This window comes from Pseudophryne corroboree, chromosome 4 (genome assembly GCF_028390025.1).
Source record: "Pseudophryne corroboree isolate aPseCor3 chromosome 4, aPseCor3.hap2, whole genome shotgun sequence".
Classification (NCBI taxonomy): Eukaryota; Metazoa; Chordata; class Amphibia; order Anura; family Myobatrachidae; genus Pseudophryne; species Pseudophryne corroboree.
In genome coordinates, this window is record NC_086447.1 from 817,058,219 (window position 1) to 817,075,035 (window position 16,817).

Here is a 16,817-nt window from a genome sequence, read left to right on the forward strand (position 1 = left end):
CATGTAAAATCCAAAACACAAAAGATCAGTAAAATGCCCCAGAAATCAAAATTAAAAGCATCTGAGGAGAAGCGTAAACTTGCCAATATGCCATTTACGACACGGAGTGGCAAGGAACGGCTGAGGCCCTGGCCTATGTTCATGGCTAGTGGTTCAGCTTCACATGAGGATGGAAGCACTCATCCTCTCGCTAGAAAAAAGAAAAGACTTAAGCTGGCAAAAGCACAGCAAAGAACTGTGCGTTCTTCTAAATCACAAATCCCCAAGGAGAGTCCAATTGTGTCGGTTGCGATGCCTGACCTTCCCAACACTCAGGGCCGGCGCCACCATTAGGCAGCTTTAGGCAGCTGCCTATGGGCGGCAGCACTTGAAGGGCGGCGCTGAGTGCAGCTAAAAAAAATAAAAAATTAAGGAAGTAACTGTGCTGTGCGGGGTGCGCACGCCATGAGGGATGTGAAGCACCTGTTTCCTGCTCACCTGGTGTCGGATCGGAGTTTCATGTCCAAAGCTGTTCCCACTTCTCCGTCCTGTGTCGCTCCGCCCGCCCACCAGCTGTATATAACATCTGCTCCCTCCGCCGGGACCACAAACTGCGTGAGGAGGCCACAGAACTGCTGCAGCCCAAGGAGGAGGCCGGGAGCAGCACTTTCAACCAGGGCGGAAAGAGCTTCCCCAAACTTTGACTGATTCATTTCCCCCCACTGGTGGCCCGTCCGCCCCTGTCATTTCTGACTTTTTTTTTTAAACAGGCACGGGGATGTGAAATTGATGCTGCCCCAAATTCACCTTCGCTGGGAGCCTTCGCTGCTACCGCATCCGTACCAGTGGCGCACGCAGGGGGGGTTTCTGAGTACCCAGAACCCCCCCCGACGGACTAAATTGTTTTTTTATGGATAGTGGCAGCTCTTCATACAATGTTGTGTGCTGCTCCTCAGTTAAAGCACAGCAAATAGTCCAGGGGAACTGCAGGCGCTCAGCAGCGCGGGGGGGGGGGCATTTGGAAGCTGCAGGCCGCAAAAGCAGGGGAGGCGGACATTGGCTGCGGCTGGAGCTGCAGGATCTCATCGGATCGGCAGTGGTGGCAGCGGCTGGGGTCGAGGCAGGCACTGGTGGAAGCTGCGGGACCGTGACAGTGGAGGCAGCTGCAAACGAGTCAGGTACCGAGAGCAGCGGGTCCTCGGCAGCGGGAGCAGCGGCAGGGATTGGTAGGCAGTGGCACTGGCAGTGGCAGGAGAGGGAGATTCCTCATCTTTTATGTAAGTACAGTATATACTATATAGAGCGCAAACTGTGGCTCAGTTTAGCAATGACTTACTTTTAAAAGACCCGGGAGTGCTGCTGCCGGTAATCTGTGTGTATATTAGAGATGAGCGCCTGAAATTTTTCAGGTTTTGTGTTTTGGTTTTGGGTTCGGTTCCGCGGCCGTGTTTTGGGTTCGAACGCGTTTTGGCAAAACCTCACCGAATTATTTTTGTCGGATTCGGGTGTGTTTTGGATTCAGGTGTTTTTTTCAAAAAACCCTAAAAAACAGCTTAAATCATAGAATTTGGGGGTAATTTTGATCCCAAAGTATTATTAACCTCAAAAAACATAATTTACACTCATTTTCAGCCTATTCTGAACACATCACACCTCACAATATTATTTTTAGTCCAAAAAATTTGCACCGAGGTCGCTGTGTGAGTAAGATAAGCGACCCTAGTGGCCGACACAAACACCGGGCCCATCTAGGAGTGGCACTGCAGTGTCACGCAGGATGTCCCTTCCAAAAAACCCTCCCCAAACAGCACATGACGCAAAGAAAAAAAGAGGCGCAATGAGGTAGCTGTGTGAGTAAGATTAGCGACCCTAGTGGCCGACACAAACACCGGGCCCATCTAGGAGTGGCACTGCAGTGTCACGCAGGATGGCCCTTCCAAAAAACCCTCCCCAAACAGCACATGACGCAAAGAAAAAAAGAGGCGCAATGAGGTAGCTGTGTGAGTAAGATTAGCGACCCTAGTGGCCGACACAAACACCGGGCCCATCTAGGAGTGGCACTGCAGTGTCACGCAGGATGGCCCTTCCAAAAAACCCTCCCCAAACAGCACATGACGCAAAGAAAAAAAGAGGCGCAATGAGGTAGCTGACTGTGTGAGTAAGATTAGCGACCCTAGTGGCCGACACAAACACCGGGCACATCTAGGAGTGGCACTGCAGTGTCACGCAGGATGTCCCTTCCAAAAAACCCTCCCCAAACAGCACATGACGCAAAGAAAAAAAGAGGCGCAATGAGGTAGCTGTGTGAGTAAGATTAGCGACCCTAGTGGCCGACACAAACACCGGGCCCATCTAGGAGTGGCACTGCAGTGTCACGCAGTATGTCCCTTCCAAAAAACCCTCCCCAATCAGCACATGATGCAAAGAAAAAGAAAAGAAAAAAGAGGTGCAAGATGGAATTATCCTTGGGCCCTCCCACCCACCCTTATGTTGTATAAACAAAACAGGACATGCACACTTTAACCAACCCATCATTTCAGTGACAGGGTCTGCCACACGACTGTGACTGATATGACGGGTTGGTTTGGACCCCCCCCAAAAAAGAAGCAATTAATCTCTCCTTGCACAAACTGGCTCTACAGAGGCAAGATGTCCACCTCATCTTCACCCTCCGATATATCACCGTGTACATCCCCCTCCTCACAGATTATCAATTCGTCCCCACTGGAATCCACCATCTCAGCTCCCTGTGTACTTTGTGGAGGCAATTGCTGCTGGTCAATGTCTCCGCGGAGGAATTGATTATAATTCATTTTAATGAACATCATCTTCTCCACATTTTCTGGATGTAACCTCGTACGCCGATTGCTGACAAGGTGAGCGGCGGCACTAAACACTCTTTCGGAGTACACACTTGTGGGAGGGCAACTTAGGTAGAATAAAGCCAGTTTGTGCAAGGGCCTCCAAATTGCCTCTTTTTCCTGCCAGTATAAGTACGGACTGTGTGACGTGCCTACTTGTTGAGAGAATCATATGCAGTGACAGTAGACGACATGTCCGTAATCGTTGTCAGGTCCTTCAGTCCGGACCAGATGTCAGCATCAGCAGTCGCTCCAGACTGCCCTGCATCACCGCCAGCGGGTGGGCTCGGAATTCTGAGCCTTTTCCTCGCACCCCCAGTTGCGGGAGAATGTGAATGTGAAGGAGGAGATGTTGACAGGTCGCGTTCCGCTTGACTTGACAATTTTGTCACCAGCAGGTCTTTCAACCCCAGCAGACCTGTGTCTGCCGGAAAGAGAGATCCAAGGTAGGCTTTAAATCTAGGATCGAGCACGGTGGCCAAAATGTAGTGCTCTGATTTCAACAGATTGACCACCCGTGAATCCTTGTTAAGCGAATTAAGGGCTGCATCCACAAGTCCCACATGCCTAGCGGAATCGCTCCGTGTTAGCTCCTTCTTCAATGCCTCCAGCTTCTTCTGCAAAAGCCTGATGAGGGGAATGACCTGACTCAGGCTGGCAGTGTCTGAACTGACTTCACGTGTGGCAAGTTCAAAGGGCATCAGAACCTTGCACAACGTTGAAATCATTCTCCACTGCACTTGAGACAGGTGCATTCCATCTCCTATATCGTGCTCAATTGTATAGGCTTGAATGGCCTTTTGCTGCTCCTCCAACCTCTGAAGCATATAGAGGGTTGAATTCCACCTCGTTACCACTTCTTGCTTCAGATGATGGCAGGGCAGGTTCAGTAGTTTTTGGTGGTGCTCCAGTCTTCTGTACGTGGTGCCTGTACGCCGAAAGTGTCCCGCAATTTTTCTGGCCACCGACAGCATCTCTTGCACGCCCCTGTCGTTTTTTAAAAAATTCTGCACCACCAAATTCAAGGTATGTGCAAAACATGGGACGTGCTGGAATTTGCCCATATTTAATGCACACACAATATTGCTGGCGTTGTCCGATGCCACAAATCCACAGGAGAGTCCAATTGGGGTAAGCCATTCCGCGATGATCTTCCTCAGTTGCCGTAAGAGGTTTTCAGCTGTGTGCGTATTCTGGAAAGCGGTGATACAAAGCGTAGCCTGCCTAGGAAAGAGTTGGCGTTTGCGAGATGCTGCTACTGGTGCCGCCGCTGCTGTTCTTGCGGCGGGAGTCCATACATCTACCCAGTGGGCTGTCACAGTCATATAGTCCTGACCCTGCCCTGCTCCACTTGTCCACATGTCCGTGGTTAAGTGGACATTGGGTACAACTGCATTTTTTAGGACACTGGTGAGTCTTTTTCTGACGTCCGTGTACATTCTCGGTATCGCCTGCCTAGAGAAGTGGAACCTAGATGGTATTTGGTAACGGGGGCACACTGCCTCAATAAATTGTCTAGTTCCCTGTGAACTAACGGCGGATACCGGACGCACGTCTAACACCAACATAGTTGTCAAGGACTCAGTTATCCGCTTTGCAGTAGGATGACTGCTGTGATATTTCATCTTCCTCGCAAAGGACTGTTGAACAGTCAATTGCTTACTGGAAGTAGTACAAGTGGGCTTACGACTTCCCCTCTGGGATGACCATCGACTCCCAGCGGCAACAACAGCAGCGCCAGCAGCAGTAGGCGTTACACGCAAGGATGCATCGGAGGAATCCCAGGCAGGAAAGGACTCGTCAGACTTGCCAGTGACATGGCCTGCAGGACTATTGGCATTCCTGGGGAAGGAGGAAATTGACACTGAGGGAGTTGGTGGGGTGGTTTGCGTGAGCTTGGTTACAAGAGGAAGGGATTTACTGGTCAGTGGACTGCTTCCGCTGTCACCCAAAGTTTTTGAACTTGTCACTGACTTATTATGAATGCGCTGCAGGTGACGTATAAGGGAGGATGTTCCGAGGTGGTTAACGTCCTTACCCCTACTTATTACAGCTTGACAAAGGGAACACACGGCTTGACACCTGTTGTCCGCATTTCTGGTGAAATACCTCCACACCGAAGAGCTGATTTTTTTGGTATTTTCACCTGGCATGTCAACGGCCATATTCCTCCCACGGACAACAGGTGTCTCCCCGGGTGCCTGACTTAAACAAACCACCTCACCATCAGAATCCTCCTGGTCAATTTCCTCCCCAGCGCCAGCAACACCCATATCCTCCTCATCCTGGTGTACTTCAACACTGACATCTTCAATCTGACTATCAGGAACTGGACTGCGGGTGCTCCTTCCAGCACTTGCAGGGGGCATGCAAATAGTGGAAGGCGCATGCTCTTCACGTCCAGTGTTGGGAAGGTCAGGCATCGCAAACGACACAATTGGACTCTCCTTGTGGATTTGGGATTTCAAAGAACGCACAGTTCTTTGCGGTGCTTTTGCCAGCTTGAGTCTTTTCAGTTTTCTAGCGAGAGGCTGAGTGCTTCCATCCTCATGTGAAGCTGAACCACTAGCCATGAACATAGGCCAGGGCCTCAGCCGTTCCTTGCCACTCCGTGTGGTAAATGGCATATTGGCAAGTTTACGCTTCTCCTCCGACAATTTTATTTTAGGTTTTGGAGTCCTTTTTTTTCTGATATTTGGTGTTTTGGATTTGACATGCTCTGTACTATGACATTGGGCATCGGCCTTGGCAGACGACGTTGCTGGCATTTCATCGTCTCGGCCATGACTAGTGGCAGCAGCTTCAGCACGAGGTGGAAGTGGATCTTGATCTTTCCCTAATTTTGGAACCTCAACTTTTTTGTTCTCCATATTTTATAGGCAGAACTAAAAGGCACCTCAGGTAAACAATGGAGATGGATGGATTGGATAGTTTACTAGTATACAATTATGGACGGACTGCCACGGTTAGGTGGTATAAAAAAACCACGGTTAGGTGGTATATATTATAATAATAATACAATTATGGATGGACGGACTGCCTGCCGACTGCCGACACAGAGGTAGCCACAGCCGTGAACTACCGCACTGTACACTGGTTGATAAAGAGATAGTAGTATACTCGTAACAACTAGTATGACACTATGACGACGGTATAAAGAATGGAAAAAAAACCACGGTTAGGTGGTATATATTATAATAATAATACAATTATGGATGGACGGACTGCCTGCCGACTGCCGACACAGAGGTAGCCACAGCCGTGAACTACCGCACTGTACACTGGTTGATAAAGAGATAGTAGTATACTCGTAACAACTAGTATGACACTATGACGACGGTATAAAGAATGGAAAAAAAACCACGGTTAGGTGGTATATATTATAATAATAATACAATTATGGATGGACGGACTGCCTGCCGACTGCCGACACAGAGGTAGCCACAGCCGTGAACTACCGCACTGTACACTGGTTGATAAAGAGATAGTAGTATACTCGTAACAACTAGTATGACACTATGACGACGGTATAAAGAATGGAAAAAAAACCACGGTTAGGTGGTATATATTATAATAATAATACAATTATGGATGGACGGACTGCCTGCCGACTGCCGACACAGAGGTAGCCACAGCCGTGAACTACCGCACTGTACACTGGTTGATAAAGAGATAGTAGTATACTCGTAACAACTAGTATGACACTATGACGACGGTATAAAGAATGAAAAAAAAACCACGGTTAGGTGGTATATATTATAATAATAATACAATTATGGATGGACGGACTGCCTGCCGACTGCCGACACAGAGGTAGCCACAGCCGTGAACTACCGCACTGTACACTGGTTGATAAAGAGATAGTAGTATACTCGTAACAACTAGTATGACACTATGACGACGGTATAAAGAATGGAAAAAAAACCACGGTTAGGTGGTATATATTATAATAATAATACAATTATGGATGGACGGACTGCCTGCCGACTGCCGACACAGAGGTAGCCACAGCCGTGAACTACCGCACTGTACACTGGTTGATAAAGAGATAGTAGTATACTCGTAACAACTAGTATGACACTATGACGACGGTATAAAGAATGGAAAAAAAACCACGGTTAGGTGGTATATATTATAATAATAATACAATTATGGATGGACGGACTGCCTGCCGACTGCCGACACAGAGGTAGCCACAGCCGTGAACTACCGCACTGTACACTGGTTGATAAAGAGATAGTAGTATACTCGTAACAACTAGTATGACACTATGACGACGGTATAAAGAATGGAAAAAAAACCACGGTTAGGTGGTATATATTATAATAATAATACAATTATGGATGGACGGACTGCCTGCCGACTGCCGACACAGAGGTAGCCACAGCCGTGAACTACCGCACTGTACACTGGTTGATAAAGAGATAGTAGTATACTCGTAACAACTAGTATGACACTATGACGACGGTATAAAGAATGGAAAAAAAACCACGGTTAGGTGGTATATATTATAATAATAATACAATTATGGATGGACGGACTGCCTGCCGACTGCCGACACAGAGGTAGCCACAGCCGTGAACTACCGCACTGTACACTGGTTGATAAAGAGATAGTAGTATACTCGTAACAACTAGTATGACACTATGACGACGGTATAAAGAATGGAAAAAAAACCACGGTTAGGTGGTATATATTATAATAATAATACAATTATGGATGGACGGACTGCCTGCCGACTGCCGACACAGAGGTAGCCACAGCCGTGAACTACCGCACTGTACACTGGTTGATAAAGAGATAGTAGTATACTCGTTACAACTAGTATGACACTATGACGGTATAAAGAAAGAAAAAAAAATACCACGGTTAGGTGGTATATATTGTAATACAATTATGGATGGACGGACTGCCTGCCGAGTTCCGACTGCCGACACAGAGGTAGCCACAGCCGTGAACTACCGCACTGTACTGTGTCTGCTGCTAATATAGACTGGTTGATAAAGAGATAGTATACAATACATACAACAATGAATATACTACTATACTGGTGGTCAGGCACTGGTCACCACTAGTCACACTGGCAGTGGCACTCCTGCAGCAAAAGTGTGCACTGTTTAATTTTAAATTAATATAATATTATGTACTCCTGGGGGCTCCTGCTATAACAACCTGCAGTGCTCCCCAGTCTCCCCCACAATTATTATAAGCTTTGCCTTTTATACATTGATGTGCAGCACACTGGGCTGAGCTGAGTGCACACAGACTGAGTCACACTGTGTGACTGGCTGCTGCTGTGTATCGTTTTTTTTCAGGCAGAGAACGGATATAGCAGAGAACGGATATATATTAAAATAAATAAAAGTTAACTAACAACAACTGCACTGGTCACTGTGGTAAACTCTGTCTGACTCTGCACAATCTCTCTCTCTCTTCTAATCTAATTTCTAATGGAGAGGACGCCAGCCACGTCCTCTCCCTATCAATCTCAATGCACGTGTGAAAATGGCGGCGACGCGCGGCTCCTTATATAGAATCCGAGTCTCGCGAGAATCCGACAGCGTCATGATGACGTTCGGGCGCGCTCGGGTTAACCGAGCAAGGCGGGAGGATCCGAGTCTGCTCGGACCCGTGAAAAAAACATGAAGTTCGTGCGGGTTCGGTTTCAGAGAAACCGAACCCGCTCATCTCTAGTGTATATATCCCTTTAATTTGTCTCTACTTCTCCGTACAGCCTAATTTTAATGAAGAAAGTATTGTTTCATCACCCCCACGGGGGAGTATGTCAGTATAGTGATTTTTCATCTGATGAGTGCAAGTGGCTAAATTCCGCTAAACTAAATACGTCTAATGAAATAGTGTGGAATAGATGTATGAAAAGTTTCTAAATTGCTATTTATATAATGTCCAAATTGATTTATACTACCAACTGTCATTTATGAATTAATGTAAAGATAACAGTTTGTAAAGTGGAAGGTATTAACCCTGCTTTGACTTTGTGCCGTTAAATAGAGGGCATTAATCCAGTTTGCACACAGGTGTTGAAAGTACAAGGGAGGAAGGAGGTTAATAAATTATCAAAAGCCTAGATATAATAAAGAAATAGATTAAGGTAATCTGAAAAGGTCAGATGGGATTAATACCTCTGTTATAGGTGTCTGAAATTGTGATTTTGTACTTTCTATATGTTGCAATCTAATTGTATCGGAACAAATACAAATATAGCCACACACTGACACACAGTAGAACAAAAGAGTCTACCTGTGTCTTTGGGTGTATATTGATTCTGGCACAGATATTATTTCTAATTACTTTAAATGATCAACAAGAGATATAAAAAAAAAACGCAAGCAGCTCCCACTTAGTAATCTGAACTAATACCAAAAAGTTAAACACAATAAATACATAAAGAGAGCACATTAAGTTTTAATTGTTTTAATTATATTTTTTTTAAAAAGACAAAAATGTATAATCAACATATGCATATTATTGCTAAAAAAAAGTACTATGAGAACAATACCCTCTGTTTCACTGTTACAATTAAAAGTATTTTTTCACATCTATCCAAAAAAGTTATTGTATCAATTTGCGGTCACAACTTAATATCAGCTTAGGTTCCAAAGTCACTTTTGTAGCAGCTTATATAGCTATAATAGCTGTCTGTCCCGCATCATCCCAAGCCATTTGCTTAGATGGATAAATTTATATTTGTTCAAAAGGGCATACTGAATCCTGCAACAGTGTAATTAATTCCAAGACTCGTACTGTGAGGTCATGTAAAACAAATGTCAAGATTTGCTCATATTCATTGTCACATGTATTGGCATATAGCAAAAGTGTGTCTGTTGTGGACTCAGGAACCGTGTCTCACCTCGCCTGTGTCCAGATTATATTGCAGCCCACTGTGATACTCTCCTACTGGGAATGCTGTTAGACCCTTCTCAGGGTGGAGATACACAGACCAAAAGCCGGCTCCCAGCTGTAGCGCCTCACTGTTGCGCTTCCCCGTTATAGCCGTCTGACTCCTCTTTGCCGTGGCACAGGCAGCTTTAGCGTGATGTTCGGAGCGGAGCTCGGCCCCCGGCTGCGGCGGCGATGCCGCTGGATTGTACCTTGCTGGGGCTGTATCTTGCTTCCACGGAGGTTCTTCGGCGGACCCAGTCAATAGATGTCACTGGAACTTGGTGCGGCAAGCCTAGGGCAGTGTGTATTGTCCCGCGATCCGAGGGTTTGTCTCAGGGTACTTGTGTGTGTGTGTGTATCTATCTATCTATCTATCTATCTATCTAATTTCTGTATCTGGAAACCCCCCTTTAGAAATCCTGCGTTTTCCCCTGCGTACCCCTCACCCCTGTGCATATCCCCACCATTTAACTCACCGCCCTCATCCTGCTCAGCATGGAGAAGAAGAGGTGAGTGCCAGACATGGTTTTCGATCAGCGGCCACAGTCTGCTCTCCCTGCCCCTGTGCTCTCTGTGCAGTCGGGAGTGAGCTGCATCCTCCCACACTGACCGCTGTGTGGGACTGTTATCCCGACAGTCTGCCCCAGGCACCAGTGCTGTGGTCACACAGGGAGCTTCTACGTGGTTGGGGAGGTGAGGTTGGGAGCAGTGTGAAGTGTGAGGCACAGCACCAATGTCATCAGCGGGTTAAAAAAAAAATATCATTACACACATTACTGTTGTCTCTCTCAGCCCCTTGGCCAAGCTTCTGTCAGGTGCGTTGAAAGCCCCCTGGTTGCTGCACATACAGCATGTCCTGTGCAAGGGGCATAGGCAATATGGGGGTGAGAGAAAGACATACATGTTAATTTATCACCCATGCAAACATCGTATACATCTCCAATATGTGCTGCACACTTTGGCTTTGTTGTACTGTATTTCTTTGCACTATGGGGCAGTACGGATGGTGTAATGGTTAACATTACTGCCATACACCACTGATGTCATGGGTTCCGTTATCACCATGGCCCTAACTGTGTGGAGTTTGTATATTCTCCCCATGCTTGAATGTGTTTCCTCCGGGTACTCTGGTTTCCTTCCTCAATACACACACTCAATGTATACACACACACTCACACCTTTCCCTAATCATAACCCCTAACCTTAACCCAAAACTGGTTAATCAACCCCAATATCCTATCCCTAATACCCTTACCCTATCCCCCAAAGTAACCCTAATACTCTAACCACTATAACATCACGCAGTAGCTGTGTAATTTACATGATGCCATGCCTGCCTTTTTCACCTGAGGGACTCGCTGTTTGGGGGAAGGGGGGGGGGGGGGTGCTGACGATTTGCCTAGGGTGCTGAGAAACCTTGCACCGGCCCTGCCAACACTGGACGGGAAGAGCTTGCGCCTTCCACTATTTGCACGCCCCCTGCAAGTGCTGGAAGGAGCACCCGCAGTCCAGTTCCTGATAGTCAAATTGAAGATGTCAGTGTTGAAGTACACCAGGATGAGGATATGGGTGTTGCTGGCGCTGGGGAGGAAATTGACAAGGAGGATTCTGATGGTGAGGTGGTTTGTTTAAGTCAGGCACCCGGGGAGACGCCTGTTGTCCGTGGGAGGAATATGGCCATTGACATGCCTGGTCAAAATACAAAAAAAAACAGCTCTTCGGTGTGGAATTATTTCAACACAAATGCGGACAACAGGTGTCAAGCCGTGTGTTGCCTTTGTCAAGCTGTAATAAGTAGGGGTAAGGACGTTAACCACCTCAGAACATCCTCCCTTATACGTCACCTGCAGCGCATTCATCATAAGTCAGTGACAAGTTCAAAAACTTTGGGCGACAGCGGAAGCAGTCCACTGACCAGTAAATCCCTTCCTCTTGTAACCAAGCTCCTGCAAACCACACCACCAACTCCCTCAGTGTCAATTTCCTCCTTACCCAGGAAAGCCAATAGTCCTGCAGGCCATGTCACTGGCAAGTCTGACGAGTCCTCTCCTGCCTGGTATTCCTCCGATGCATCCTTGAGTGTAACGCCTACTGCTGCTGGCGCTGCTGTTGTTGCTGCTAGGAGTCGATCGTCATCCCAGAGGGGAAGTCGGAAGACCACTTGTACTACTTCCAGTAAGCAATTGACTGTCCAACAGTCATTTGCGAGGAAGATGAAATATTACAGCAGTCATCCTGCTGCAAAGCGGATAACTGAGGCCTTGGCAGCCTGGGTGGTGAGAAACGTGGTTCCGGTATCCATCGTTAATTCAGAGCCAACTATAGACTTGATTGAGGTACTGTGTCCCCGGTACCAAATACCATCTAGGTTCCATTTCTCTAGGCAGGCGATACCGAAAATGTACACAGACCTCAGAAAAAGACTTACCAGTGTCCTAAAAAATGCAGTTGTACCCAATGTCCACTTAACCACGGACATGTGGACAAGTGGAGCAGGGCAGACTCAGGACTATATGACTGTGACAGCCCACTGGGTAGATGTATTGCCTCCCGCTGCAAGAACAGCAGCGGCGGTACCAGTAGCAGCATCTCGCAAACGCCAAATCGTTCCTAGGCAGGCTACGCTTTGTATCACCGCTTTCCAGAATACACACACAGCTGAAAGCCTCTGACGGCAACTGAGGAAGATCATCGCAGAATGGCTTACCCCAATTGGACTCTCCTGGGGATTTGTGACATCGGACAACGCCAGCAATATTGTGCGTGCATTACATCTGGGCAAATTCCTGCACGTCCCATGTTTTGCACATACCTTGAATTTGGTGGTGCAGAATTATTTAAAAAACTAACAGGGGCGTGCAAGAGATGCTGTCGGTGGCCCGAAGAATTGCGGGCCACTTTCGGCGTTCAGGCACCGCGTACAGAAGACTGGAGCACCACCAAAAATACCTGAACCTGCCCTGCCATCATCTAAAGCAGGAGGTGGTAACGATGTGGAATTCAACCCTCTGTATGCTTCAGAGGATGGAGGAGCAGCAAAAGGCCATTCAAGCCTATACATCTGGCCACGATATAGGCAAAGGAGGTGGAATGCACCTGTCTCCTCTCAAGCGCAGTGGAGAATGATTTCAACGTTGTGCAAGGTTCTGCAACCCTTTGAACTTGCCACACGTGAAGTCAGTTCAGACACTGCCAGCCTGAGTCAGGTCATTCCCCTCATCAGGCTTTTGCAGAAGAAGCTGGAGACATTGAAGGAGGAGCTAAAACAGAGCGATTCCGCTAGGCATGTGGGACTTGTGGATGGAGCCCTTCATTCGCTTAACAAGGATTCACGGGTGGTCAATCTGTTGAAATCAGAGCACTACATTTTGGCCACCGTGCTCGATCCTAGATTTAAAACCTACGTTGTATCTCTCTTTCCGGCAGACACAAGTCTGCAGGGGTTCAAAGACCTGCTGGTGAGAAAATTGTCAAGTCAAGCGGAACGTGACCCGTCAACAGCTCCTCCTTCACATTCTCCCGCAACTGGGGGTGCGAGGAAAAGGCTAAGAATTCCGAGCCCACCCGCTGGCGGTGATGCAGGGCAGTCTGGAGCGAGTGCTGACATCTGGTCCGGACTGAAGGATCTGCCAACGATTACTGACATGTCGTCTACTGTCACTGCATATGATTCTCTCACCATTGAAAGAATGGTGGAGGATTATATGAGTGACCGCATCCAAGTAGGCACGTCAGACAGTCCGTACGTATACTGGCAGGAAAAAGAGGCAATTTGGAGGCCCTTGCACAAACTGGCTTTATTCTACCTAAGTTGCCCTCCCTCCAGTGTGTACTCCGAAAGAGTGTTTAGTGCAGCCGCTCACCTTGTCAGCAATCGGCGTACAAGGTTTCTTCCAGAAAATGTGGAGAAGATGATGTTCATTAAAATGAATTATAATCAATTCCTCCGTGGAGACATTCACCAGCAGCAATTGCCTCCAGAAAGTACACGGGGACCTGAGATGGTGGATTCCAGTGGGGACGAATTAATAATCTGTGAGGAGGGGGATGTACACAGTGAAAGGGGTGATGAATCGGACGATGAGGAGGAGGTGGACATCTTGCCTCTGTAGAGCCAGTTTGTGCAAGGAGAGATTGATTGCTTCTTTTTTGGTGGGGGCCCAAACCAACCAGTCATTTCAGTCACAGTCGTGTGGCAGACCCTGTCACTGAAATGATGGGTTCGTTAAAGTGTGCATGTCCTGTTTATACAACATAAGGGTGGGTGGGAGGGCCCAAGGACAATTCCATCTTGCACCTCTTTTTTCTTTCATTTTTCTTTGCATCATGTGCTGTTTGGGGAGTATTTTTTTGAAGGGCCATCCTGCGTGACACTGCAGCAGAGGCGTCACAAGGGTTGGTGTCACCCGGTGTTGTAACTCATGGTGTCACCCCCCACCCTATCGACCTACTCTTGTATCAGTCCATGCAGAAACCTTGAGAGCAGGGGCCAGTGTTAGAATGTTTGGTGCTCTCAGCAAATGAGAAATTTGCGCCCTCTATCCATATGCAATAAAGGGACAGTGCGTGCCGATGCACACCACCAATAGTACCCCCAATTCAAATTAACGCCACACCATAGCACACAATAGCATACGATCTTATTCACATTACAATGCCCACAGTAGTTGTGCTTGAAGACCCTCCCACCCCTTTCCGTATATATATATTTAGTCATTTTGTGCCCCGTATTACCCTTCACTTATATTTATTTAGAATTTTATACTCCCCCTTATATTTTTTATGCTCATTATTACCCAAGCCCTTTATATATTTTATATCCATCACCCTCCACTCCTATTTTTTGCCCATTAACCCACCCCTAATATATTTTATGTCCATCAGACCCCACCAGTTATATACTTTTAGCACATCAGCCCCACACCATCCCCTTATATAATGTATATACACATCTACCCCTTATCTATTCTACACTGCCACACACTTTTGTAATATACCTTTAGTTGGCAGTGTGTTCTGTCAGCTGAGGGGGATAGACTGCGGAAATGTATGTCCAGGTCCTTCCTATTCTAACGGTGCAGCAGCAGCAGCACTCAAGCCTCCGCCCGTTGTCCATTCCAGAATGGTATGCGGTGCCGGAGTGCGCGATGACGTCACGAGGGAGTGACGTACAGCACCCGGCATCGTTTCCATAGAGACTGCGGCAGGACGGACCCAGCGGTGTCGCGGCGGTGAATTAATTGACAGTCCGGCTCATCAGTCAGCGGGGATTGCGTGATCTTGGTGCCCCAGGAAGCAGTGGGTGTGGGTGCTGCCGCGGGCATGTCTGTCAAGTCAGTAGTTGGGATGGGGTGTGTGTAAGCAGCTCTTTTTGGTGTCACCCCATTGAAGGGTGACACCCGGGTGCGGGCCGCACCCCCCGCACCCCCCTCATGACGCCACTGCACTGCAGTGCCACTTCTAGATGGGCCAGATGTTTGTGTCGGCCACTTGGGTTGCTTATCTTAGTCACACAGCTACCTCATTGCGCCTCTTTTTTTCTTTGCATCATGTGCTGTTTGGGGAGTATTTTTTTGAAGGGCCATCCTGCGTGACACTGCAGTGCCACTCCTAGATGGGCCAGATGTTTGTGTCGGCCACTTGGGTCGCTTAGCTTAGTCACACAGCTACCTCATTGCGCCTCTTTTTTTCTTTGCGTCATGTGCTGTTTGGGAAGTATTTTTTTGAAGGGCCATCCTGCGTGACACTGCAGTGCCACTCCTAGATGGGCCAGGTGTTTGTGTCGGCCACTAGGGTCGCTTAGCTTAGTCACACAGCTACCTCATTGCGCCTCTTTTTTTCTTTGCATCATGTGCTGTTTGGGGAGTATGTTTTTGAAGGGCCATCCTGCGTGACACTGCAGTGCCACTCCTAGATGGGCCAGGTGTTTGTATCGGCCACTAGGGTTGCTTAGCTTAATCACACAGCTACCTCATTGCGCCTCTTTTTTTCTTTGCGTCATGTGCTGTTTGGGGAGTATTTTTTTGAAGGGCCATCCTGCGTGACACTGCAGTGACACTCCTAGATGGGCCAGATGTTTGTGCCGGCCACTTGGGTCGCTTATCTTAGTCACACAGCTACCTCATTGCACCTCTTTTTTTCTTTGCATCATGTGCTGTTTGGGGAGTATTTTTTTGAAGGGCCATCCTGCGTGATACTGCAGTGCCACTCCTAGATGGGCCAGGTGTTTGTGTCGGCCACTTGTGTCGCTTAGCTTAGTCACACAGCGACCTTGGTGCGCCTCTTTTTTTCTTTGCATCATGTGCTGTTTGGGGAGTATTTTTTTGAAGGGCCATCCTGCGTGACACTGCAGTGCCACTCCTAGATGGGCCAGGTGTTTGTGTCGGCCACTAGGGTCGCTTAGCTTAGTCACACAGCTACCTCATTGCGCCTCTTTTTTTCTTTGCGTCGTGTGCTGTTTGGGGAGTATTTTTTTGAAGGGCCATCCTGCGTGACACTGCAGTGACACTCCTAGATGGGCCAGATGTTTGTGTCGGCCACTTGGGTCGCTTATCTTAGTCACACAGCTACCTCATTGCGCCTCTTTTTTTCTTTGCGTCATGTGCTGTTTGAGGAGTATTTTTTTGAAGGGCCATCCTGCGTGACACTGCAGTGCCACTCCTAGATGGGCCAGGTGTTTGTGTCTGCCACTAGGGTCGCTTAGCTTAGTCACACAGCTACCTCATTGCGCCTCTTTTTTTCTTTGCGTCATGTGCTGTTTGAGGAGTATTTTTTTGAAGGGCCATCCTGTCTGACACTGCAGTGCCACTCCTAGATGGGCCAGGTGTTTGTGTCGGCCACTTCTGTCACTTAGCTTAATCACACAGCGACCTTGGTGCGCCTCTTTTTTTCTTTGCATCATGTGCTGTTTGGGGAGTATTTTTTTGAAGGGCCATCCTGCGTGACACTGCAGTGCCACTCCTAGATGGGCCAGGTGTTTGTGTCGGCCACTATGGTTGCTTAGCTTAGTCACACAGCTACCTCATTGCGCCTCTTTTTTTCTTTGCGTCGTGTGCTGTTTGGGGAGTATTTTTT